Below are 27,719 nucleotides of genomic sequence, written 5' to 3'. Positions count from 1 at the left end.
GTTGTCGCGCACCTACTGAAGAGCGGGACCGAGGGTGTGCCACGTCGCGGGGGCACTTTTGATCATTTTGGAAGGGCACTTTCTATCCAAGACTAAAAAGGGCATGTGCACTGCACAGGTTGAGCCCTATGTGTGCACGTGCCTGAATGAGGTGTTGTCCCAAATGGTACACTAATGTTTTTTTACCAAGCGGAAATTCAAATCGTTTCCCTGATGAACTTTTACGGTTGCCAAATCAGTGAAATAAATGACCAAACTATCAAATAATACCTGCCATGAGTATAACCGCATTCACCATCGGGAGGCGCTATAATCACTCTCATTGGAGAATGTTGCTTTTACCATCTAAAATAAAGTTTTCCAACATGTGCGCCCGATAGCTCCGCCCCTTTCTTTACGTTAGCAAAACTGTGGTTGTTGAATGCATGAAGTGTCCATCATTAAGCTGATTGGGATTTTCCTCCCATAGACCTCCATTCATACGCCTACGAATGAGTCAGATCAGAAACGGAGCGTTAAATTTCATGCGTTAAATTTCGCAGGTCGCTGCGAAATCGCATCACTTGACTGCGTGAGACCAATCGAGGATCAAAACATGACGTCTCTGTACAGAAATTTCAAACACGGAGCAATCGCTTGCTTTTTTAAATGTCTAATAAGCTTGTTTAATCCCGCCCATTTTTGCAGCGCTGTACGACAGAATATCGCATGCTCAGACTTTAATGTGACCACAGCTATACACACTTAATTTTACCGGCTGAATGAGTGCATCATCCAGGTAATTAAAGTGCTCGTATTTTTTAGAGTTTTCAGTGTGAATGCACCATTTACACTCTTTATACAACAAAATAGCATAAAATAGTGCATAAGAATGCGATTTGGGATGCAGCTATAGTGTCAAAGAATAATATAAAGTACAATATAATGAGTCTAGAGTGATTTAGACAATTACTTAATATTTTTGTGTCTTCAAATGATTATTGTTCCAAACATTCATCCCAGGTTTTTTTTAGCATAACACGTTTTTTTTTTTTTTATCAAATCATGGTAAAAATACATATGATAGTCATTCTTTTGCTCATATATAAAATAAACAAGATAAGTTCTAATGTAGAATACTAATGAATGCAAAAGTTTTTGGTATTATTTGCATAAATTTGACTTAGTTGAACTCGCATATGTGAAATACAGAAGTTGCCTTTAATCATTACAGTTATCTTTTTTTTCTTTTTTTTTTTTCTCCTTCCTGTTGTTCTGGGAATGTTACCAAGAAATAACCTACAGAGAACCAAATGGGAGTGTTCTCTCTTTGCTGGGATTTACTGTGGGAATCGAAGTAGGATAAATAAAGTAGACAGGATACCTATTTTTACCAGCACAATATAATAACAAGATAAAATGTGTTTTTAATTATGCCATAATTGTTTTTTTTTTCCCACATTCTGAATAATTACAGCAATGATCTCATTTAGGTGCCATTTTCCATAGCTAAGTGCAATACCAGTCACACATAAAACAAATGTAAAACAAAAATTACAAATGATTCCTATACTTCCCTTTTGTGGACCAACTTAATTGTTTAATGTTTAATCCACTTAAATTTGTAAAAAAAAAATAATAAAAAAATTATAATAAAAATAAAAATAAATGAATAAATAAATAAAAATTAAGTTAATAAAATTTTGTTGTGACTACATGAATGCATTGTGTTGAACCCAGCATTTTATACAATGTGTATACAGTAGATACTATTTAGAGTTGAAACTTATTTTAAAGCCAAGTGTAAAAAGATAATCAGTAACAGTCATTAAGAGGTGGAATTAGCCGGATTTATTTTTCTCAAAAAAAAAAGAAAGAAAGGAAAAAGAAGTTGTTTGTAGTTAAACGCATTACTTTGTAGGTGCAGAGGCCCAATATTTGACACTGTTTTTCTTGCAGTAGTCAAGGTTAAACCTCACTATGAATCTGTCAGTCCCAGAAGTGATCTATGTGCATTGCCATCTTCAGGATTGATTGCCGTGGGTTTATTCAGACTATGTCAGAAATCACTGCCCTTCACTTTCTGCTTTTTAGTAAGAAGGTCAAGTGTTGAATTAAAGGTACACTTCTCAGTTTTTCCAGCATCGTTTTGGCTTAAAAGCATCAGCTCTTATTATGAGCTACATAAACACCCATTCTTGGAAATTCACCATTACTGGGTGCTATTATGTGGCCAGAGACAGAAAACAGATTGAAAAAAGCTAGCTCTATTAAATGTTCAAAAGCAGCTACAAGCTACTATAGCTCTTGATTGTGTGCACAGCCGTATCCTTTTAAGGGTGTTCAAAAGAAAGCACAAAGTGGAAATATATCTAGTCGGCTGAGGTGATCCGAGGTGAACTTCTTTGAATACAAAGTAAACTTCACACTTTTATGTGATTACATCAGAGAAAGCTTTTGAACTAGCTAGATGAGCTCTGCACACGGCATATCCCGCTCACGTATGCATTAGCATTTACACTGAGTTCATAAATGTGTCTTAAGAGTTGTATTACTTCTGTGCTGCACAATTCTCATGTCAATATCTGGCCCAAAGAAAATGGTAATTTCATACAAGACGATTTGTTTCATTTTACCAATTTGCTCCGGTGCCTCTCTCTCTTTTTATTATGCTAATACAACAACACAAGACGCTTTCAGACCATCCACCAATCACCTGTAAAGGACATATCTCTGTTCTTTTTCAGCGTAACCTCCCTTGGGTTTAACATGTCTCTGTCATACCTTTTTAAAAGAGCAATTTATCAGAGGAGAGACTCTTTCTTTGTTCTAAAAACCAAATGTTGGTGACAGGGAGAAGCATACTTTTAATAGGTAAAATACAAAAGTAAAACAGACAGTTTCCAGATGAAAAAAACAAACCTTTTCTTCCTACAGTCGTGTTTTTTCAAAATGTTCTCAAAAGGGTTTATATGCAGCTGATTGCATGCAGATGTCGTTTGTATTTCTATTATATAACACCTGTTCCTTGCTATTTCAGCTCTCGAAAATGACCACCTACCCACGCTTTCCATCATACATTTGGTCTCCACCTCATCCACTTGGTCTTGCTTTTTAGGGCACAAGTGGACAAGAAATGTCTTTTTAATGGTGAATTAATCTACCTGAGTCCTGTCAGGGAAATTTCTCACATTTAAAGCCAGCATGAGCCTCTGGACCAGCTGGGACCTGAGGTACATTTGGCTTTTGATAGGTCCAGCTTTAATGAGGTAAAGAACATTTGATGTACGTCCTGTACTGTACCTTATTCTGCTTTCATTTGTTCAGATTTTTTACCCAAAAATAATTTCATTTCAACTACATTTCTTGGTATTACATTTTTTGTATGCTTGAAGTCGGGTTCCAAATTATTATTATTATTTTTTGACAGTCACACTGGACATAATCTTTCAGAGCCAGCATTGTTATATTCTAAATGCAAAAATGATAAATACTATTTTATACATTTTATTAAATGTTATGTAGAATTTATTTATAATGTATATACCTTTAAATGTATGGATTTGAGAATTTCTGCAATGAAACTCTGTGCATGCAGGCTGATAGGTCACCTAATCTACTCCTGCGTCATTAACTACATGACGCAGAACATTGGTTGCTGTCACCTTTGACAGCCAATGAGCTTGCTCCCTAATAGTTAAAATGCTCAGCGTCATTATACACCATTAAGCTGCGGTGCATTTTCAGAGCCCCTCCTCCACCCCAGCTCCACCTGATAAAAGAATTGTTAAATTGTTAAATATTTATTTATTAAATATTTATTTATTTAATAATATTTAATTAAATGTTTTATTTATTTATTGTATGTAGTTTCAAAAAATTATTAAGTTAGTAATTAGTTAGTAATTGTTGCTTTTATTACTATAATGTTATCATTATTATTAATATTATTATTATTATTAACAATAACAATAACAATGAGTAATATTAGAGATATTTCTGAAGTATCATGTGACTGAAGACTGGAGTAATGAAGCTGAAAATTCAATATTAAAATAACAAAAAAAAAATTAAATTAAATTCTAAATTACTTTTGAACAGTTATTTTATAATGCAATAACATTTCACAATTTTACATTTTTACTGTATTTGTGATTAAGTAAATGCAGCCTTGGTGATGGGAATAAGTTTATTTTAAAACATTCAAAAATCCAACTGACCCCAAACTTTTGATCGGTAGTGTACATATTATGTTTGCAGCAGCAGCGTGTTATGTTCTCACATGGCATGTCTGTGTATATACTGGCAGTGGCAGGTCTCAATACTTCTCTGCCATTATAGTCAAAGCAGCAGCATAGAAGATCTATACCACCAAGACCAAATACACCAGCATTGCAACATTCATATTCATTGCCTATTGAAACTCAAGTGTTCATGACAGAAATATTTTTGTAATGGCCATGGTATTTTCAAAGTTTAAAATCTTTTTGTAGATTATTTGTTTAGTTTTTTGTTGTGAAATTTTAAAAGAAAGCATGACCTTGTATTTTTATAAACTTTAACAGCAGCAGCTACTTCTTCACACATGGCCACCTTGTGACAGACTCTGCCCTTCTCCCTACCTCTTTTTGTAAACATTTAGCAAAATGGCTAATGATATGCTTTTCATTTTTCTTCAGTCTTGTTTGGATGTAGCTCACAGGTGTTATTACACAGAATCCCAACTTCATAAGAATCACAAACTTCAGAACATTTATTTATATATTGAATTTTTACAAATAGAAAAAAAAATCTGTCAAACTGCTTTATGAGAATTTTAGAACAAAATTTTAAAAAGAAAATAATTGGCATTTAGGTTTATAATTTTGAAGCTGGACTCACATTAAATTGCATTTAGATAATGTGCTGTAGCTGTACCTACAATTTGTCTAAACTATTTTTATCTATGTCATTTTTGTTTGGTTATTTTTATCAAATGTTTGCTTGTGTTTTTCATCATTTTTCAAATGCAGAGCTATGTTTATCAGTGCTTTACACACTAACCAGTTCAGAAACTGCAGCTGAGCATTTGTTAAAAACACCAGTGTCATTTATCACATGGATAGATGTTTGTTTGAATACATTTTACATGGATAATGGAAAGCTGCAATGCCAATGATAAATCCCAATGCCAATGATAAATTATATGCAATGATTATACAGTATGCATGTTGGCAACACAGTGGCTTAGTGGTTAGCACTGTTTCCTCACAGCAAAAAGATTGCTGGTGCATCTTCTGGTTGCTCTGGTTTTCCCGACTCTCCAAAGACAAACTCTTTAGGTGAATTAGGTAAACAAAATTGGCAGTAGTATGAGTGCCTGTGTGAAGGTGAGAGTGTATGGGTGTTTCCCAGTATAATGGGATGTGGCTGGAAGGACATCTGTTGTTTAAAACATATGATGGAATAGTTGGCGGTTCATTCCACTGTGGTGACCCCTGATAGATAAGGGACTAAGCTGAAGGGAAATGAATAAATGTAAACATGCATGCATACTGTATATGCATGACACAATCTCACATGTTTTCATTATGATGTGAACCAAGCTTCAAATACTGTCAAATTAAATAATACTGCAGCCACAAAGTGGTTGGGATTCATTAGCATTTAAAGGCATATGAAGTGAAAAGCTCACTGTGCAGTATTGAGAAATTTAACCAACTTAAGTTAAAGACTTTTCATTTAGACCCTAAAGAATCAAATCAACTCATAAAATAGGCATTCAATGTCAATTTTAAGATGTAAAGACTAGTATAAGGGTAATAAAAGAGTTGAATAATGAACTCTGCATACCTTGTAATGGGTTTTTGAAGTAATTTACTTCCACATTATTTAAATTTTAAAAAGTCTGTAGTGGCCCAGTATCCTCATAAGTTGTTCAGTTCTCTCAACAGTTGGAATCGAATAACTTTTGCATAGATATGATAGAGATAAGGATAAATTGTTCATAGTGCATGAGTGTGAATGAGTGTGTATGGATATTTTCCAGAGATGGGTTGCAGCTGGAAGGGCATCCGCTGTGTAAAACATATGCTGGATAAGTTGGCGGTTTATTCCGCTGTGGCGACCCCGAATTAATAAAGACACTAAGCTGAAAAAAAAAATGAATGGATGAATGAATGATAGAGACATTTGTCTTTTTTTCATATGATTACTGTCATGTGCGGGAACCAACAATATTCATTACAGCACCTTAGACTACACAGAACCTAAAAGGTACTCTTTCAAATGTTTACAAAAAAAAGCGCCTCTTTTTTTGGAGGGGTTTATTATAACACAGACAACATATACAATTATTTTAATCACGTTTAACAGTGTTTTATGAATAACCTTTTGAGAGTCGAGACTGTGTTTTTTTGTCTCATCCAAAAGACTTGGTGACTGACCAGTATAGTGTCCCCTTCACTATTATGGGGCGTTAGGACCCACAAAGACTGCAGGTTGAGCGCCACCTGATGGCCTCACTAACACAACTTCCGGCAGCAACCTAGCTTTCCCATGTGGTCTCCCATCCAGTTACTGACCAGTCGCAGTCCTGCTTAGCTTCAGTGGGTGACCATGTGAAAGTTTCAGAGAGCTAGCTGCCGGCAAAAATCAACGTGTTTTCTTTAAAATAATACTTTTGAATTACTTTTTACTTTTGCAACCTTAAATCCAGACAAAAAAACCCAAAATAGGACGCAAGAGGTAAAATGTTATAGTAAAACAAATATAACAATGAACAATCATAAAATGTTTATATCTTGATTTAATTTAATATTAACAGTTATGCAATTAAACTTTGCTTTGAACTAAAATCAACCTCCATAACATAAAAGTGCGCCAAATTGAAGAAACACTCAAATGCATAATTATTTTATGTTTAAATATATTTTTCAAACAAAACGTTGCATATAGCTGTAAAGTATTTCTATGCTTCTTGATGAAAGTATTTGCTTCACAGTTTTATGTTATTTAATGACATTATTACTACAATAATAGTCACAAAATAATAAGTAGTTCTTGTACATTTTCAACAACTTTCATCTTAGGCATAGTTAAATGAAAATGCTCATATTCAAGAACATTATATTAACATCAGCTGTCTGGAGCGGACTCTCGAAATAACAGCACTTTTGTGTGAATGGAACTTGCCTTTGTGCCATTCCACAGGCTCTTTTCCATTCAGACTGTGATTTTATTCCCATGCGTCATTTAAATTGCGTGTGACAAAAGTTATAAAAGATTACTAAGTAATACTGCTTTAGGTATTTTAATGTATAGCTTTTCTTCTTATTTTTAAATAACAAAATTGCATATATTTATATCACCATAGAAAAATCCCTTCAGATCTCTGTAGCTTATAGAAATGCATTTTCTGAAAAGTGAACATTAAATACAATGTCATGTCCTTGTGCTGATATTTAGCAAACTGTACTATTGTATCAATCCATTTTTAATTACTTGCATTAATCCTTTTTTATTTGTTGAAGGTTGCAAAAAGGTAAATCATCCTCTGCTTATAAGGTGCATGACTAAGTGATTTAAAGTGACATTTGTCTGGCAGCAATTGAGACAAGTAATGCATTGAGCAGAATTGATTTCATTAATTTATTCATTCAAAGTCAGCTCTCTGCTAAAGGATATGGACTCTGTAGAATAATAGTTTTGCACGCTAAATGCATTTACATATTTTGTTTTCTACTTTCTTTTGTGAACTTTTGTCTTTAACAAATGTCAGTGTTGAGTGCATCTTTTATACATGCAACTATAAAGCAGTTTCATTTGTATCTTCGGTATCAATTCAGTGCAGTTGTTTTTTTCATCAAATGAATCCAACAGTGTGACCTAGTGAGGGCTAATCAACTAGATTTATTTATTTATTTTAATTCAGCTGCATGAAAGTCATTGCAAAGGTGTGGGACCCTTTGAAGATGTGGTTGAGGTGTTCAGTATTCATGAACTAGCTGAGGTCATCCGGTCACACTTCATTTCAGTGATTTTGCTAGCACACGAGCACATCATTCATTCAATCAGTCTCTTACAATTTAATTATGTATCCATGATGGTGATGAAAGCTGACACTTTGTAATCCTCCCCCACACATGCACTTTTGGGGAGAATACAGACACAATCCATATGTGAATAACAATAAATATCCCATTTAACTGGACTAAAGTGATATATAAAACTTTCTAAATAAAATAAATACGTAATAGTTATTAAAAACAAACTGTAATGTCCAAATAGAGAAACTATTTCAACCCTTCAAACAGGGAAATTATTTGATTCTCTGATTTAATTTAACACTGTGCTCATATAGCGTTTATATATATATATATATATATATATATATATATATATATATATATATATATATATATATATATATATATATATATATATATATATATATATATATATACAAATTAAACACTTTAAATCTAAATTGTATTCATTTTGAATAACTTTAAATAACTTTAAATTATAATTCAGATGTGTTAATATTTATTAAGATTACAAGAGTTTCTCAGGTACAATACAAAAAACAATATTAATAGTTATGATCTAAAAATAACTTGATAATATTAAATCGTGCACTGTACCAATAATGACAAAAATAAATTTGTATGAAAAATAATAATGTACAAATTTTGAAAAAATAAAAGTTACATCTTTAAAAGTTTCTTTGGATTTCCATTTTACTGTAACTTCTAAAATAAATAACTAAATAATTAAATAAATAAGTTCTAAATTAAAATATTTTTACTTGAAACTTCTCAAATTATTATAATAATACTTATAAGTGAGTATTTTATAAAATATAAGAAAACGGAATATATAGAATAAGCAAACATGAGAAATTTATTCAAACTCATGCCTAATAAATCTAGTAAATCCAGAGAAATTGAGAACTTTTAAGGGATCTATCTTTTTTCCTCCTAGCTGTATACAGTAGATGTAGATGATTCTAAAGAGTAAATAGAGGTAATGTAATAATTTATTTGCTTTATTGCCTTTTTTTCTGAATTATATGTGTTTGAAGCATCCCACCGTTAAGAGGATTAAAGGCAGAAGGCTGATGTGGCAAACTTGAAAGAGTCATAAAAGTAAACAGTTGATATTTCATAGAGAATTTGCATCAATATAACTATTCTATAGGCACCATAATAATTAGATCTCAGTAAATAGATGCAATGCAATTTGAGAGCTGAGGCTTTTTCCTTACGGGAAGACTTTTTTTCTATGCTGCTTCATACTTAAATTCGTTAAAGAATTGTTTTCGTCTCCTTGCTATTGTTTCCTAATTATTTTTTGGGGCAGAAGCCTACAGGCAAATTCAAAGTTGTGAGATAAGCATAATGTTGTTTTTGCAGCTTGTCTCAAATTGGCATGAGTAATTGCTCTTCTTAGAGTTTTAGACAGGTTTAAGCTGGATGAAACAGTTTGTTATTTAAGTTTACTCCTTAAGAGAGTAGATGGCTCTTGCTGGCTGAGGTTATGAAAGAAGCCAGGCAACAAAACTTGGATGAAATGATTCATTCATTTAGAATTTAAGATAAAGTATTTCTCATTCTTACATCAGTTCAGATCCACAATTCCACAGTAGAAAAGTAATTACACAAGTGATGGGACTGAGAAAGGCAAATTATATGTTAGCTAAATGCCAAAAAAAAAAAAAAAAAAAAAAAGATTACATTTAATGAACAGATTTGACTTTTATATTGAGTAAGAAAATGAACACACAAACCATATCTCACAACTTTTTAGGTAAATAACATTGCATTACATAACAAAATATTAAAATAGACACAATTTTCATGTGAAATATTCAAGTGTAGTTGGAATTCTGGTACATACCCCTGATTGTTTGCTTTGAATTCCTTGCATTATTAAAATGACTGTACTGTATAAAGTACTGTATTAATTGCTTGCTAGGATGTTTGTGAAGACCTTTAGACCATTTTTCATCAAGGTTAATATAAAAATTTTGTTGTTATGTGTTTGCTTATTTTGCCAGGATAATCAAAGGATCTTATGTCTATAATGTCACTATACTGTGTCATGCAAAGAACATGAATTATAGACAGCTGTGTATTATAGTCTCAAATGCTATCAGTAAAATTAAAAATTTGTCACCTAGGGGTGGTCGAAACCCCCCCACCCCCCCACCCCTTAAAAAGCATACATATAGCATATACATTTAAAGTCAGAATTAGTAGCCCTCCTGTATTTTTTATGCAATTTCTGTTTAACAGGGATATTTTTTTAACACATTTCTTAAAATAATAGTTTTAATACCTTATTTCAAATAACTGTTTTCTTTTATCTTTGTCATGATGACAGTAAATAATATTTTGCAAGATATTTTTCAAGACACTTCTATACACCTTAAAGTGACATTTAAAAGCTTACCTATAGGCTAATTAGGTTAACTAGGCAGGATAGGTTACTTATGCAAGTTATTGTGTAACCGTAGTTTGTTCTGGACTACTGAAAAAATGCATAGCTTAAAGGGGCTAGTAACATTGACCATAAAATGGTTATAAAAAAATTTAAAGCTGCTTTTATTCTTGCCGAAATAAAACAAATAAGACTTTCTCCAGAATAAAAAATATTATCAGACATAGTGTGAAAATTTCCTGGCTCTGTTAAACATCTTTGGGGAAATATAAAAAAATACAAATAAATAAATAAATTCAAATAATAAATTTAAAGGGGGGCTAATAATTCTGACTCTATCTTCAGCTATTTCTTTATATTTTAAACAAGAGATACCCAGGAAATATTTCTCAGAAAGACATTTGAATTTTATTTACTTCACCTTAAATTGATCATGTACTGGATTTACTATGTGTATCAAGATTTATTCTACCAAGGTCTGGTAATGTTTATTCAGAATTAAAATTTAATATAACGTCATTTATTCTCTTTAGATAAAAATAACAGTTTGTCAAAATAAAAAATTCTTTCTTTTGTTGTGATTGAAAATCAGGCTTTTCAGCTTTTCAGGGTTGTAAGAAATTTAATCATTAGTTTTCAGAACAAACCATAATGTAATTGTTTTCAAACACATAATTATAAATTGTTAAGCCAAAGAAACTGAGAATTCACAACTGCACTTTTAATTCACTCCTTGTTGTATGTCTTAACATTTTAATCAAGTTAGGTGTTCAGAACATGTCATCATGTTACATGTTAAAAGCACTTTGGATTGTGAAATGAAACATTAGTGAGCTACCTTAATTCAGTTTCATTCAGTGTCCTGAGATCCGCCACTTTGAAATTAAACAGCAGTGTAATAAATTTGAGTTAGGAAACATGCTGTGTTACATTGTGCTAGCCAGACAGATTAATTCCCTCATTTTTATTCTTATTGAAGTTAAATAATAACTTATAATAATGAGCTAATTTACCAAATGTCCTAGGAGAGGGCTAAATGTCTAGTCTCTGCTAAGTGATCTGACAAGAGACAGATTAGGAATGTGCACATGGTACATTACTTTGTTTCAGTACAACATGTTTTGTTGTTAGAAGACTTTCTTTTTTCATGAGCTTGTAACCGAGTATTTGTTGTTGTTATTATTATTATTATCGTCATTAATAATAACAATAATAATAATAATAATAATAATAATAATAATAATAATAATAATAATAATAATAATAATAATGACATTTTATTTCTTTATTATTATTTTTATTACTATTATCATTATTTTTAAACTGGCCTGGCCTGTCTGCGGGACTACAGGTAGACCAGTTAAGTACCTGTATCCTCTTTCTCCACAGATAGGACTTTGTAATGTGTGCAGAATGTGGTTTTGCAATGTCTTCTTAAAATATGGATGGGTGTGCCTGGAAAGAAGGCAGTATATTGAGCACCAAAATCTCTATGTACTGTTCAGCATTAATAGTGCTGTCACAGACGTTACCTTTGCCAAGGGCACTGACACAACACCATACCATGACATATCCTAACTTTTGGACTTGTTGCTGGTAACAGTCTAGATCAGTAGTTCTCAAACTTTTTTCATCAAGTACCACCTCAGAAAAGAATTGTCTTTCCAAGTACCACCATAATGAGCAGTATTGAAATACAATAGCGTAGTAGACCCGATGAAGCAGCTACAGCACTGCACAGTTCAAAAATCAGGCAGATTAATAATTATAAAAAATATGTATTATTGTCAACCATTTTAAACATTATAAGTAGTGAGAACATTAACACTGCACTGTGTCATATGTAAAAGCAAACAAACAAATAAAAATAAAAAGTTTAAATTAAAATATTCTTTTAAAAGTTCAAAATGAAAGGTTACCTAAAAAGTAAAAAAAAAAAAACACAGTTTGAGAACCACTGGTCTAGATGATCTTTTCTTCTTTGATCCGGAGTGCACAGCATCCATTTCTCAAAAAAATACATGCAATACTGAATCATGCATCCACAGTTTCCATTGGATGGTCCATACCAGATGCCTCCGAGCCCAGAGAAGTCGACAGTGCTTTGGACACTGTTAACATAGGGCTTCCTTTTGGCTCAGTACAATTTTCAATGGCATTTGTGGATGCAATTATGTATTACTTGACAAAGATTTGCCAAGGTAGTCCTTAGCCCATGTGATATCACTAATAGATAAATGATGTTTCTTGATGCAGTGCTACTTGAGAGATTGAGATCACTCTAGTGCAGCTTAGATTTGTGCCTTTGTCCTTCACGCACTGAAATTCCTCCAGATTCCTTGAATCTTTTAATGATGTTATGCACTGTTGAAGGTAAAATATCCAAATGTCTTCCTATCTTTCTTTGAGGAAAATTGTTTTTAAACAATTCAATATTTTTCTTACGTATTTGTTGACAAACTGGCGATCCTCTGCCCATCTTTGCTCCTAAAGGACTAGACCTTTTTTAGATGCTGCTTTTGTACCAAATCATAATTACAATCATGTTGACACTTGTTTCAAAGCACAAATTTACCTGATTACTAGCCCTAAATTGCTCCTGTCCCAACATTATTTTGGAATGCGTTGCAAGTTTAAATGACAGGAAAAAAAAACGTATTTTTTTATAAATGAAATGAAGTTGACCAAACAAAAGATTAAATATTTTGTGTTCATCTTGTCTGCAATGGAATACAAGTCAAAGTAAAATTGTAACTCATTACTTTCTTATTTTATTTGCATTTTCCATTTTTTTTCTAATTTTCCTGGGTGTAAACAGACAAAGAACTATAAGCTTTTTTACCATTCTAGTTTTCCGACTAGTTTCTCATATATATTTTTTTAAATAATAAACTCAGAATTCAGAATTTCCAATGTACTGTAGCATATATTTACTGTATAAACATTGTGAGCTTAGCTAGCTTGAATTAGCACAATGCTACAATGTTTATCACTATGCCAGCATAAGTTTGCTTGTTGCTTGCATGTTTTAGCATATGACAAGCATTAATTTATACAGTATGTTTAAAATTGCTAACAATATTTTAAAACATGTTTTACCATGAGGTAAATGTTTACATATCCTATGATACTAAGCGTAATTGGGAAGTAGTCATACAGTACCGTTGCTTTTTTTTCACCTGGTCATGCAGAAATATGTATTTGTAGGCCAGTTAAACACAAGCTTGACTAGCTTTGCCTGGCTGGTTACTTTCAGGTCTAAGCTGCTTTGCTTGTCATGGCTATTTTGAGCTGTAAAGAGCTGTTTTTTTCTGCCATTTACCACATTTTGATTCACATTTAGTTGAACATTTGGGCAGAATGCATAAGAGTTGTACTTTTATACCCTAAGTACTTCTAAGTAGTTAGTACTCCTAAGTCCTAAGTCAAAGTACTTCTAAGTCCTAAGTACTTTCAGGTCTAACTAATATTAGCTGTCTATATAGCCTATTATACCCAAACAATGCAATATATGCTTTAAATGCAAATTTGGACATTTTTGGACAGGGTGATTGATAATGAATATTTCAGGAAAGCAGAACACAGCTTTCCTTTTTATATAACAGACAGAAAAATGGATCTCAAGCAAAACAATAATGTCAATTACTGGAAACAAACTGGGTAAATGTATATACTTGCAAAAAAAAAAAAAAAAAAAAAAAAAAAAATATATATATATATATATATATATATATATATATATATATATATATATATATATATATATATATATATATATATATATATATATATATTTGCAGGCTTCTTGCCTCTTTCTTTATTATTTATTTTCTGTGTTATTTGTCCACTCTGCACCTACTGCAGCTCTTGCAGTGGCTGCCCTGGATTGGTGCTTCAAACCATTCATGTGCATTTCACACGTGATTTAACCTTATCTTAATTGGAAAAAGATAGCTTCGAACTTGAAATGTGAAGCTTCCACACAGGTTCCAAAGGGTTTGTTCTACTTACCACAGGGTTTTTGTGTCTAAAGAATTTGAATTAATAATTGCATATATATGTCAGTGTTGGATGATTATTAAATTAAATAATCAAACCAGGGAAATGGAGAAAAGAATACTTGAAAACAAGAGGGAGTGGGTGTATATTAATAAGATATGGAATTACAATGAAATTTCCCTGAAAAAAGAGCAAATCTTAGAGATGTATCAAATTTACTGCATATTTATAAATGTATTGGCTTTATTGTTTGCCATAAACACATTATGAGGGCATGTAATTGGGCTGTTTTTGTTCTGCATTGTGTTTAGCCATACACGATTTTAATTTAAAACATTAGTGCAAAATGAGACCTTGTTGTGAAACTCACAGATTGACATAATAGTAATGAAAGGACTGCTAATGTTACAGTAAATCACACCATTGGATAACACAGCAGTATTTCCATTGAGCTGGCCAGACTGAACAAACCTCTAAACCTCTCATGACAACATCTGCTGAAACATCTGGCTCATTAAGTCTCCTGTGAAATCTGAATGGCAGTGCACTGCGCAAAAATATTTACAAAACAAAAGCTTTTAATTCAGGTTTGCAATTTTAAGGCATGGGGTATCTTTTGTATGTAAAAAGAATGACAGCAAACTACCTGTCCAGAAGTATTGCCTTCATTAAAAATCATTTAAAAATATATGAGAAATAATTATGAAAAAAACATTAGGTAAAGTTAGAAGTAGTGCCACTGTTTACTGAACATGTTTATTAAGTGCATATAAGGTACATTGCTCAGCAAGCATCATTGAGTCTTTTAAATACAGTGAGAATTGTTGCAATTGCACATAGACTAAGAAATGACAAATATGAAAAAATGTCATCACTACAGCACGATTAAAACAAAGACACAGAGAGAAAATGTGGAAATATCTGTGTAGGCCTCAATCAAACAGCTTCAAGAAAGCATTGCTTTTGAATTCCTGCACTTCATTTAAATTGTCTCTAGTTGTTTGTATTTGCGCAAAAATTTCCAAAAGCACATCCATTATTAATCTTATGAAAGAAAAAAATTACCTTGCTACAAAGCAAGTCGATAAAAAAATGGCTGTTTTAGTCATTTGGAAACAAGTCATTTTCTCTTGAGGTACACAATTTAGCCTTGAAACTATTCTTTTGCTTCATTGAAAGCTTCTTCTACTGATTTCCACACTAATTTTATCATATTTACACTCACCGGCCACTTTATTAGTATCAGGTTGGACCCAGTTTTGCCTTCAGAACTGCCTTAATCCTTTGTAGCATAGATTCAACAAGGTACTGGAAAATTCCTCAGAGATTTTGGTCCATATTGAAATGATAGCATCACGTAGTTGCTGCAGATTTGTTGGCTGCGCATCTATAAAGCGAATCTTTTGTTCTACCACATCCCAAAGGTGCTCTATTGGATTGGGATCTGGTGACTGTGGAGGCCGTTTGAGTACAGTAAACTCATTGTCATGTTAAGGAAATGTGCTTTATGACATGGTGTGTTATTCTGCTGAAAGTAGCCATCAGAAGATGGGTTCACTGTGGCCATAAAGGGATGGACATGGTCGGCAACAATACTCTGGTACTGGTACTCTGAACAATGCTCAATTGGTACTTATGGGCAGAATGTGTGCCAATAAAATGTCCCCCAGACCATTACACCACCAGCCTGAACTTTTGATACAAGGCAGGATGGATCCATGCTTTTATGTTGTTAATGCCAAATTCTGACCCTGCCATTGGAATGTCGTAGCAGAAATCGAGAAACATTTGACTAGGTAACATTTTTCTAATTTTTTATTGTCCAATTTTGATGAGCCTATGCGAACTGTAGCCTAAGTTTCATGTTCTTTGCTGACCGGAGTATCAGCTCTTTGCTGACCGCCCAGTATGCTCTTCTGCAGCTGTAGCCCTTTCGCTTCAAGGTTGAACTTGTTTTGCGTTTAGAGATGCTCTTCTGCATATCTCGGTTGTAACGAGTGGTTATTTGTGTTACTGTTGCCTTTCTTTCAGCTCGAACTAGTCGGCCCACTCTCCTCAAACAAGACATTTGAGCCCACAGAACTGCCACTCACTGGATATTTGTTAACGAGCAGTTGAACAGTTCGCAGTTGGACTTTACCTAATAAAGTGGCCATTGAGTATATGTATTTTATTTTATTTTTTTTTGTGCAATAGGTGCAAAAAGGCTTTCTTCATATATTCTTTATTATTTTGTATAATACATATTTGTGTTCTTCACCTGATCTTTGATTGCCCTTAGCTGTTGTGTAAACAAAGATGAAGGCAAAATTAAAAATTAAATAACATCTGTAATATTTACAACAAGTAATCTGCCCATCTAAATTTAATATAAATACAAAACAAACATTAAGTTCCTGGTAACACTTTACAATCTGACAATGTGCAATGAACATTAGTTAATGCACAAGTATGCATGGTTTCTATTTATTATCATCATCTCTTTAGAATGAAGTCTATGCTTTAACTAAAATGAACTTACATTGAGCAGTCTCTTGTTTACAGCATTTATTACCTATTATTAAGTTAGAAATTATGTTAAGAATATTCAAGTTAGTTCACATAGTGAATTTTATTTTTGCAGATACAACATGACATGTTTTGTCTTAAAATTAAGATATATAAACTTTTCAGATATTGATCAATGTTAGTTCAAAATAGTTAACTATAATGTTAAAAGAGTAGTTCCATCAGCTTAATACATTGAAGATATTTTGAAAAATGTTATTTACTAAACAGTTGATGGTGACACTCAGTGACTTACATTGTACGTGATAGAAAATACTACTGATTTTTTTTTTTTTTTAAGAGTTACATACCTAATGCAACTTGTTAACTATTGTCAAAAAGTTGTACTTTATTGTAACGTGTTACCAAGTATATTTCAGCTCTCTATACAAAATTCTCAGATTTTTCAGATTCAGCATACCAAAGCGACATTTGGGCAGTACTTTCCTGTTTATTTTTTGTGTAAAACAAGACTGAGTCCAACAACAATAAGCGCCATTTTGCCATTGTGCATTAAGATAAATAATCTATTCCTTTAGAGTCAGGAAGTTAAAGTTGCCAAGATGATGAGTTTCCTTCTGCAGTGCTCACACTGTGCGCATTGCGTTTATTGTATGTCCTATATGTATACAGACCTTCCATCTGGACAGGCACTGACTTATCAGTATGGGAAGTATAAATGTCAAAGTCATTAAAAGTCAAAGCCAAGCATCCTCTGCATTGTAGGTTGGAGAAACAGCTCTCGGGTCAGTCCGAGGTCAACGTAAATCCTCCGGTCTTGTCAAAAATAGGATGGAGTAGACAGAATCCTTGCTGGTCAGAGAGAATCCGTCTGACAGGCCCGGGGATTGGAATACAGCTCTCTGAAAAATAAAAGTGTACTCAGAAGTCCTTCCCACAGTGTTCCTGAGGGCTTTATATGACTGCATCGCCACTTAGAACCCTACCATGAAGATCATCAGAGAATCAAAAACAAATCAAATGGAATATCTTCCTGTCAAACGCGACTCACAAGATCAAACAGAGCAAGAATCTTTCATAAATATGAAAGAAAGCCATTTTGTTCTAGGAAATACGCCTCTTTTTTGATGTGATCTTTCGCAGGAGTCATGTTCGGATAGGTTCTGATTGCAGTTATTTGAAGGAAATGATTCTCATCATAGTAAGTCACTTGGGAGAGATGAAAGTTGTCACATTTTTCTCTTGGTAATGCTCTGAAATTTCATCTTTGATGACAGAGTCTGAAGGATGATATGAAAATAAATAAGTCAAATAAATCAACCCGCTTTCAGGGTGATTACAGCACAGGGAACAGATCAACCGGGAATTGGTTTTTCAAAAGTCATTGAGGATCGAAATGAAACAACAGGTGAGGCGAGCAACTCCATCCTCTCCAATTGGCCTCTTAACATAGGAGTCTTCTGTGTGCCATGACTTGCTTTTCTTCTCTTGCCTGCTCTGGTCCTCCTTTGCTCTCCCTCTTCTGTTTGAGGGAGATACCAGACATCTTGGCTCGCTTTGCTCTTGTCCTGCCCCAGACAGTCTTCTTTCCCTGTAACAGCAGCAAAACAACCAGTTAAACTACAGTGTGTGGAGCTGATTTGGCAGATAAGCATGCTCTTAGTCTGTCGGTTCGTGCTATCCCAGACCGCTCTCCCATATGCTCAGGTTTTGAACAGAAGGGAGAGAGAACAGTGTGTGACTGAGCAAGCTCTTCTCTCGATGTGGAATTGATTAAGCAGTACACTGGGGCCAAGACTCCTGCTTTATCTAGCTTTCATTTTCCTATATTACCTATTACGGTAGTGCTCGATTACTAGAATGCAGTGCCTGTAGGGTGTGATTCCTAAAAATTTTGGTTTATAAGATTCTGGGACTCTAATGCAGTGAGTTAAGGGATGGTTTGCTTTACTTTACTCTTTTCAGTGTTTTAGAGACCTGGCTGTATAAAAAGATTCAGAAAACTGCTAGTGAAAGATTTTCTCATTTCATCTTTTCTTTGTAACATCTAGAGTTACAAAAAGAGAACATAGTTTGTTTTTATTCAATTCTTTTTTTTCTGTTCTTCAAAGACATAATTGTTGTTGCTCGATGAGGTTTTCTCTTAAAATTTATATGAAATCTACTGTATATTTCAATTAAACTAGCATTTTCAGAGGTACTGATTTATGTTTACATAAGATTTTATGTGAACTATGAGAATCTAGCAATGAGCTTTATATTCTTTAAAACAATTCAAGAGTGCACAGTTAGATATTGCTTGATGGTATTAACATGTTTCATGCTGATATTCTAGTATCTAAACTTAACGAGTTGGAAGTAAATCTGATTAGGAGGTATGTTTCTTTTCTTGCAAACAGAATTATGATAGTTAAACCGAAAACAGTTTTAACAACTGCAATACAAATGAATGTTGGAGAACCCCAAGGTTGTGTTAGTTATGCTTTTCACTGTGTGCACATATGACTGCAGTGCAGACAGATCTAATCAATTCATATTAAAGTATGCAGACAATACAGTATTAATAGCTTTACTGAGCAAGGTAGAAGTTACGAGATTGCACCAGGAAGGTATGAATAATCTTGTGGAGTGGAAATTGTGTTCAAGTCCACAACATCTGATGTATCTACAAACCCAGTAGTTATATATAATGTAAACATCAGACAGGTACAAATATAAGTATTTGAGTGTAATAATAGACAACAAGTTTATTTTATTTTATTTTTTACAATAAAACCAAAATCAAGTGTAGTAATGCAACAGAATTATGTTTGTTTCACTGTTTTTTTTTTTTTTTTACTAACAATGCTGTGTGTAAACCATTTTTTTTAATAACCATTACTTTAACAGTCAATATTTAAAACAGTAAAAACATGGTCAACCATAAGGTCAACCGACAGACAAAGGGATAAGTAATTTTGGACCATAAAAATAAAGCACTTTATACAACAAAGTCTAAAGGGAACCATTTAAATTATTACCTTAACTATTTTAACCAACTATTGTTAACAACTATTGTGTTACAAAAAAAAAAACAAAAAAAAAACATATGAATTTCTGGTGTGTGCATTGTCTTTACACAAGCAGCAATAAAACATATTCAGCCTTTGAATGCAAATCTGAGAATAGTGTCATGATTGCAGGCTTGTTCCATTGCCCAGGAAGGTTCTGACACACATAGAGCAGCTGGTGTATATTTTGTCTTGTCATGACATGAGTCAAAATCTGCCACAACCCTTGAAGCTATCTGAAGGTGAGATATAGGCCAGCACTTTAAATAACAAAGTAATAATAGAACAGTCTTTCTGGCTGTTTCAAATATTTGTTGACCCAGTGAACTGAAAACAGGTTGACTTTGCACACTTGTGAAAGTCAAATTTGTTTTGTATAATAACAAACATTCAAACTTCATTATATTTTTGGCATTTTCACATGAACCTAAACTGGAATTTTATGTTTAGCACTGTGGAACAGCAAGGTTTTCATTTATTTAGTTGTTTATTTTTGCAGTAAATAATGTTTATAATTGCAGTAAATAATAAATAATATCCTGTGTTTACTGTTACATATTTCAAACAGAAAGTGCAAACAGATCTTTCTGCATGTTGCATCAATGTTAAAGTGATATAACCGAATCCATAGGTTTGTCCAAAACCATTCACTTGATCACTCAACTATCAACAAGAACCTACACTCTGTGAACATATATTATTTAAATATGATTCTCATGGTGTTTCCAGTTGTTCAGTCAACTCCTGAGGTAGTACTGCAATAAATTATGAATGAAAGTTGCAATCTCCTGTGTTGCCGCTGGCTGTTTTGCTCTATCGCTGTCTCACATTCGACTATAGGGCAACATTTAAATTTAAAACCCTCTTAAAATCAGAGTGGATTATCGGTATAACATTTTTAACAAATGGAATAATGGTTATAGAAATAGTATTTGAATCTTATGCAAATGATTCATCACTGATTCACTCAGGATTGAAACACTTGCTCTAAAATGAAATATCTCTACTGGTCATTCACTGAAATAGTCAGAACAAAACAGACTTAATCAGAAACAAAATACATGAAAAGTGGGTATTGAATCATTTACTCAATTTTCTCAAAACGAGAAATTTATTATTATTTATTATTATTATTTATATATATTATTATTTATTATATATATATATATATATATATATATATATATATATATATATATATATATATATATATATATATATATATATATATAGGGATCACTCAATGCAGCAAATATCAGAGCATCAGAGAAGCTTACTTCACACAAATGTCTCTGATTCTACCACAATTCCAGCAAGCCACAAATACGGAGAAACTCCATTATATTTTGGGAGAAAATGAAAAGTGTCTCCACCTAGCAGCACAGTACGTGTCCTCATGCCACCATATGAGAGAAAAAGGCTGAACCCCCTCATCCCGTATTAAAGCTCTCTGTCCTTACCATTTATTATTTTATACTTTTGTTAATCTTTTTTTTTTATTAACTTGTTTATTGTGACAACATATATGTATAATATAACGATATGTATATGTGTTTGTTTATTATTACTTATATTTCTTTTATCTATATGAATGTTCTGTATTTTGTTATTGCTTTGGCAACATTGTGATTTGTTTTACAATCATGCCAATAAAGCTCTTTGAATTTGAATTTGAATTTGAGAGAGAGAGAGAGAGAGAGAGAGAGAGAGAGAGAGAGAGAGAGAGAGAGAGAGAGAGAGAGAGAGAGAGAGAGAGAGAGAGAGAGAGAGAGAGAGAGAGAGAGAGAGAGAGAGAGAGAGACCTCCTCTCCCTCAGTCATCTTTCCATCAAGTAAATTTCTTGTGTTAGCCTAATTGGTTGGCGACACCACCAACCGGAAGGAGAGGTAGCAGTAATGCTCGATTCACTTGGGGCTTCAGCGTCAACGCTCGACAAAAGAAGAGTTCATAGCAGTGTCAGCCAATGAAATTAGTCAGCTATCAGCTACTTTCTGAGCTGGTGTATTTGCATACAGTGATCTGATTGACTGACCAACAGCCAACAGATCCACAATGCTGTTTGGCAAAATCTGACGAGAATGGGAAGCGTTGATTTAACGATGTAACAGGGAGTAGAAGAAATCGTCATTCTTGCCATAATTTGGATTTACTTTCATCGGCTAGACATTGGACTCACAGCTCTGTGAATGTCGGTACCATCACTTATTGATTCATGATCGGTAAATGTAGCCTGTGGAGATGCTACTGCACTATTTGACTAATAAAATAGCTTGTTACTGAAAACTATTTGATTTATAAATAGTTAATAGATTATAGTATTAATAATAATATTAATAGATAAAAAAGTAATGGTATTTTAAAGACTGAATTAGGAAATGTTTCTGGTTTTCATTTTAGAAATCTGGTCACCTTACACTGCTGTCAAAACAGCTGATCCTGTTACGCTTCAGCTGAAGACTTTTCTTCTATGGAGCAAAACTGCACAAAGTAGAAATATTATGTCTAAAATGATCATTCTCATCATTAATAACATCTTGAATGTCAGAACGTGTCAATATAATGGCAGCATAACAATCATAATCGACAACAGAATATTTTATTTTGAATTCCAGCACTCAATATTTTGAGCTTAAATGAAAATACTTAAACTAAGATGACAACACAGCATACGATTGCAAACACATTAGTCATAACAAGTCCACGAAGTAAAGGATTTTCACCCTAAGTCACAGCAGAATGTGGCTATATGCAGCTGTCAGTGGCCATTCGGGCTATTACTCTGGACATTCTCATCCGAGGAATTATCACAGTGGGTTTTCAGCAAGGTGACATCTGCCGGACAGACCAGCTGTGCGCAGGCCTACCGATCACAGATTAGCAGACAGATTGTTTACACTGCAATCGATCTCCAGCTGTTTAAATTCCATTAGCTTCCCAAAAATCTCTGCAGTCCTACCAACCAAAATCATGTCATGTCCAAAACGTCCTGCCTAAAATGGTTTCCTCTTAACACCTATGATAAATTGCATATCTGCCACTAACCATTCCGTGCAGATTTCTGGTCAAATAAATTCAGCAGACACGGTCTCCATTAGTTCTTATTTAGAGTTTCCAAAATAGAATTCTCTTCTGATGTGCGCAATAAGCGATTGTTTTCCAGTAAGGCAAGAACAGGAAGACGGCATCATTATAAGCCAGTGGTCATTAGAAATGAGCCCAAAATAAATGAAGCTTGTGCTCATTATAAACACAATGACTTTGCATCAGGGCCAGAAGATCATGGGCTGAGCAGCCAGGCAGAGAGGCGCACAATCTCCTTGCTGTGATTACTAGGAAATAGAGAAGAAATGTCATCACTGGGTGAAAGTAAGAGGGCGAAATCCAATAAATTAGATTTAGTCAGGCACCAACCATCATCTTGGCTGTTAGCACCTACAGCAGCATCGTATAAGTGATGGCCTGAATTCTGAGTAGTTCTGGTTGGACAAAATTGAACTCCTTTGCGGCAGTCATAATTTTGTATGGTCCTTTCACGCTACTCTTAAGTCAATACAATCACTGGTAAAAATACAAAGCAGAAAGAAATGTGGAAAAGGTTTTGACAATCTCCATTTTCAGAAGAACAGCTGACATACCATTGTGCGCTTTTGAGCTTTAGAGTGCAATGATTACTGTTTAGGAGGCGTTGTAATTGACATGAATTCTGCTGAGCTTTTGGAGAGGGTTCAAAACTGCTGGTGGAAAGGAATACGAACAGTGCTGTACTGCTTATATATCATTATAAAGCTTACAGTTCTTTTTAACTTGCCTCGAGAGGCAATATGCAATATTTGGTTGTTCTGTAAAACACTTGTAACAGAGCTTTAAAAGCAAGACCTCCGAGGTTGTCAATGGAAACCTGTCGACTGATTTATATCTGAAGGGCTTGTAATGCTTTTGTAGAGAATATATAGATATTTCAAGGCTGCAGACTAATATTGGGAGCAGTGTCACTGGTAAAATTCTACAAATGGAGTCATCAGCACCTCATATGCTAGTGCTGCAAATGTAATATCAATAATAACCCCCCAGACAAGGCTTAACTGCAAAAAATAATAAAAATAATAATAAAAATAAATAAAATAAAATAAAAAATGAACTTTAAGATTGACTGTTAACTTACTCTGTCTTCTGCATCAGATTAGTGTCCATGTTTGCTATGGGAAATACCGTGCTTGTGTTGCACCGCTGATTGTAAAGGCAATGTATTTCCCATTGTAAATGTGCACTCTGACCTCTCACAGATGAGTCTTTGGTGCACAAAAGTGTTATCGGAGTTCATCTGACTACTGAAATGAAAAATATAGATTGTTTTTGAAAGGTTTTGGTTAATTTCCTGAACTTTGAACATCATGGGATAACTGCTGCATATGGTGGATGCATGAGCTCTCAGATTTCATCTAAAATATCCCAATTTGTGTTTTCAAGATGAACATAGGTCTCATTGGATTGGAACAACACAAGCATGAGTAATTATTATTATTATTTAAAATTTTGGTAGAACCTAGCACTTTAAGGTTAGCCCTAAATTTAATTAATTTAGTTTGAGCTGTCTTAACTGAAATTATATTGCAGTGATGTATCTTAAAAGATGTCAGCTCCACTGATTAGTCTCAAGCAGTTGTGGGTAAGTTACTTAAAGTAATTATAATTTGCTGATTACATCTGGAAAATTAATTATTTACATTACTAATTACTTCATTAAAAAAGTAATCAGATTACGAATTACTTTACTTTGAAGTTACACTTTTAACATATAAAAAAAAAAAAAAAAACATATATACAAAAAAACTGCAGCTCTTTCAGTAAGTTAATTTTCACTGAAAAACATTATAACACAGGTTTAACACAGCAGTTTGACAAATTCAAAAGATTTAAAGAGATAGTTTGCCACTTGATCCAGACCTCTTTGTTTTTTTTTTCCCATTTTGAACACAAAAGAAGACATTTTGAAGAAATCGGGATAAGTGATTGACAGTTATAGTTAGGAGACTTCAGTTCGTGGTAAGAGACTTGTGGAGACAAACTGTAAATGCTCAAGTGTTGAATGCTTGAAATCAGGAATACGTAAGTGGGTTCTGCGCAAAAGATGCAACATGTTAATGGCCCTATAATCTGCTACGTTTCTCTTCACATTTTAAGAAGTTACTTCCCAGATCTTGCACAAATATCCAATTTAGCCTGTTTAGGCTTAGTTGGGCCACCGTGTTTTTGGGCACTGGTGTCCTCCTTGAAGACAAGTATTGTTGTAGAATGCTTTCATTCAAGTGCTCGAACAAGTTGCTGGGAGTTGCAGTTGAAAGTTCTTTAAAGACATAGACTGCCTTAATTTTAAATAAATTTTAAGTAATTTTTTTGTTTTTGTTTTCACGCTCAATGAAATCAAAGTAATGTCTGTATTTCTACTTGATGAAGCAACCACTCTCATCAGCAACTATTTCAGCTTGTGTTCTTCAGCAATTTAAAAGCGAAGGCTCATAATTGACGTTGCAGCAGAGAATGGGATTTAAAAAAAGCAAATACTGTTTTCTAAAATCAATATTTGTAAAATAAGTACCATAGTTACACTGACTTTAATGACTGTAATCAAACTACATAAATTTAAAATGTAATTCATCACATTCTGCGTTCCTCAATAATGTTAATAGAATACAGTAACGTGTTGCTGTGGAATGCCTTACACCCAACTCTGGTCTCAAGATTGCACACCAGGAGAGTGTTTAAGTCGTTTAAACTTAAATATCCTAATTTAACAAAGCCTTGTCCTACTCAAGTAGTAAAGGAGTAAAGCAACAGTAGTTTAAGTTATTCAGTGGTCAAGATTTGAATTTATTTCATTATTAAGCAGTGCTATCTGTACAATTTGAAACAGCTTATCTTTTATACATTTTTTATTTTATTTAACATGAAGTAGCTGAAGAAAGACAAATACACAACTGCTTAAAAAATGATTACATAAATATTGTAATCGTATTACTTTACTTAACGTGTTAAATGCAATATTATTATTATAACATTTGATATGAACCTTCCACCTTTCTGCTGATGGTTTCTTTCAGTGTTACTACAGTAAAATCAGATAATAGTGGGTGATTTGTATAATGAAGAACCTTCTAGCCTGAGTGTTGTTTTAGTGTTCCAGCTGTTTTTCTGCATCAGTAAGAGTCAGCGCCATTTCATCTGGCTTTAAACTAGCTTAGCTTGTGATTTGTTTCAGAGAGCTCTGTAACGAATGCTTCTCACAGCGTTTCAAAGTGTGTTTAGCGGTTATGTAAATGACGGGGTCTTGCAGAACACATTTGTTGCAGTTCACGCAGCATTGCCCATCTTTTTAAAAAGACATAATAAATTATCTTAGGGGCACACAGTTCACGCAAGTATTATTGTTTAGTTCCACTTTTGGTGTGTTCGATGATGTATCTCAAACTTGACAAAATTTATTTTAGTCGCACTGGCTGGAGAAAAGGTCACAAAATGCCAATAAGTCACATTTTAAATGTCAATTTATGCTAAAATTTTAAGGCTTAATACCTTGGATGGCATCTTAGTATTTGTTTACCGTTATAGTACTGCATATAGTAGGTGTTTCAAAACTTTTTTACTTGTAGTCAAAATGTGAGTACAATGGAGCATTGAAACAGTTCAGTCTCTTGTACATTACATTGATGTGCGTAATGGCTGCACTTCAGTAGTTTGGTCAATTACATGGGTTTCTGAATTCTAAATAGCCTCTTTAATATACCTAATTATTTATTTAGGCATTTTACCCAAACTTGCATTTCCTATATATGATTCATACCCTCAGGCCAGGCATAGGGCTTTGCTTTAAGGCATAATGGAACTAAGGCATTTTCTGTGAAAACTAAGAGAAAACTAAGAGTTTTTCTGTGTTTACATCATACTGTATATCCCTCTCTGTAGGTGCTTGAATGCCTTTGAACTTATTTCATCATCAAAATAGTTGTATACATGAAGAAATTACTGGCACTAAAAAACAAACATGTAATTTCATGAGAGATTAAGGGATTAGTAATATTAAAAGGCCTATATAAGCTTTTATTTTTAAGTGCAAAGACTTTAAAAACAGAAACAATATTAAGACAGCAATTTGTTAGCACAGATTAATTACAGGCTTATTGGTAACACTTTAGTTTAGGTTAAATTCACAATATTAACAAACCATTAGCTAACACTACTAGCTTAATGTTCTACTAGCTGTTAATTAATAGAGAGGAAGGTAGAAGTTGTGTTTAGGTTTTGGGTAGGATTAGGGATTTTGAATATATCTGAGCATTGAAACAGTTTAGTATTTTGTACATTACATTGGCTGCACTTTGGTGGTTTGGTTAATAACATGTGTTTCTAAATTCTAAATATAGCCTCTTTTATATTTTCTTCTTCGTTTTGTCTGTGTTTTACATCATTTATTTCCCTATAGGTGCTTAAATGCCTTTGAACTTTCATCAAAATAGTTGTATACATGAAAACATTACTGGTACTAAAGAAGCAAATGTGTAATATCTTGAGAGATGAAGGGATTAGTGATATTAGAAGCCTAATTCAAGCTGTTATAATTTACATGCAAAGAGTTTAAATACAGAAACAATATAATACATTTGTTACGGCAGTTTGATTACAGACTTATTGGTAACACTTTAAGTTAGGTCACTATTCATTGCATTAACAAACCATTAACGAACACTACTAGCCTAATAAACTCTC

The 27,719-nt window shown here is 33.4% G+C and overlaps 2 protein-coding genes across 5 annotated transcripts in view; one reads left to right on the top strand and one right to left on the bottom strand.

The window, feature by feature from the left end:
- The window catches only part of ogfod3 (2-oxoglutarate and iron dependent oxygenase domain containing 3), a 242,509-nt gene that overhangs the window by 168,988 nt on the left and 45,802 nt on the right, over positions 1-27,719 (top strand). For 2 of the 4 annotated variants that reach the window (XR_015503492.1, XR_015503491.1), the window contains exon 10: positions 22,356-22,445. The exons of the other annotated variants lie outside the window; for them this stretch is intronic. The gene's annotated coding sequence lies outside the window, so the exon portion shown is untranslated. The remainder of the gene's footprint in view (positions 1-22,355; positions 22,446-27,719) is intronic. 4 annotated transcript variants of the gene reach the window in all.
- The window catches only part of uts2r1 (urotensin 2 receptor 1), a 63,980-nt gene continuing 51,392 nt past the window's right edge, over positions 15,132-27,719 (bottom strand). The window contains exon 3 of the mRNA XM_087276478.1: positions 15,132-18,499. The gene's annotated coding sequence lies outside the window, so the exon portion shown is untranslated. The remainder of the gene's footprint in view (positions 18,500-27,719) is intronic.

Source organism: Danio rerio, chromosome 12, assembly GCF_052040795.2.
Source record: "Danio rerio strain M-AB ecotype USA chromosome 12, GRCz13ab, whole genome shotgun sequence".
Taxonomy (NCBI): Eukaryota; Metazoa; Chordata; class Actinopteri; order Cypriniformes; family Danionidae; genus Danio; species Danio rerio.
The sequence above is the reverse complement of the archived record's forward strand: the minus strand, read 5'-3'. Positions and strand labels throughout refer to the sequence as shown.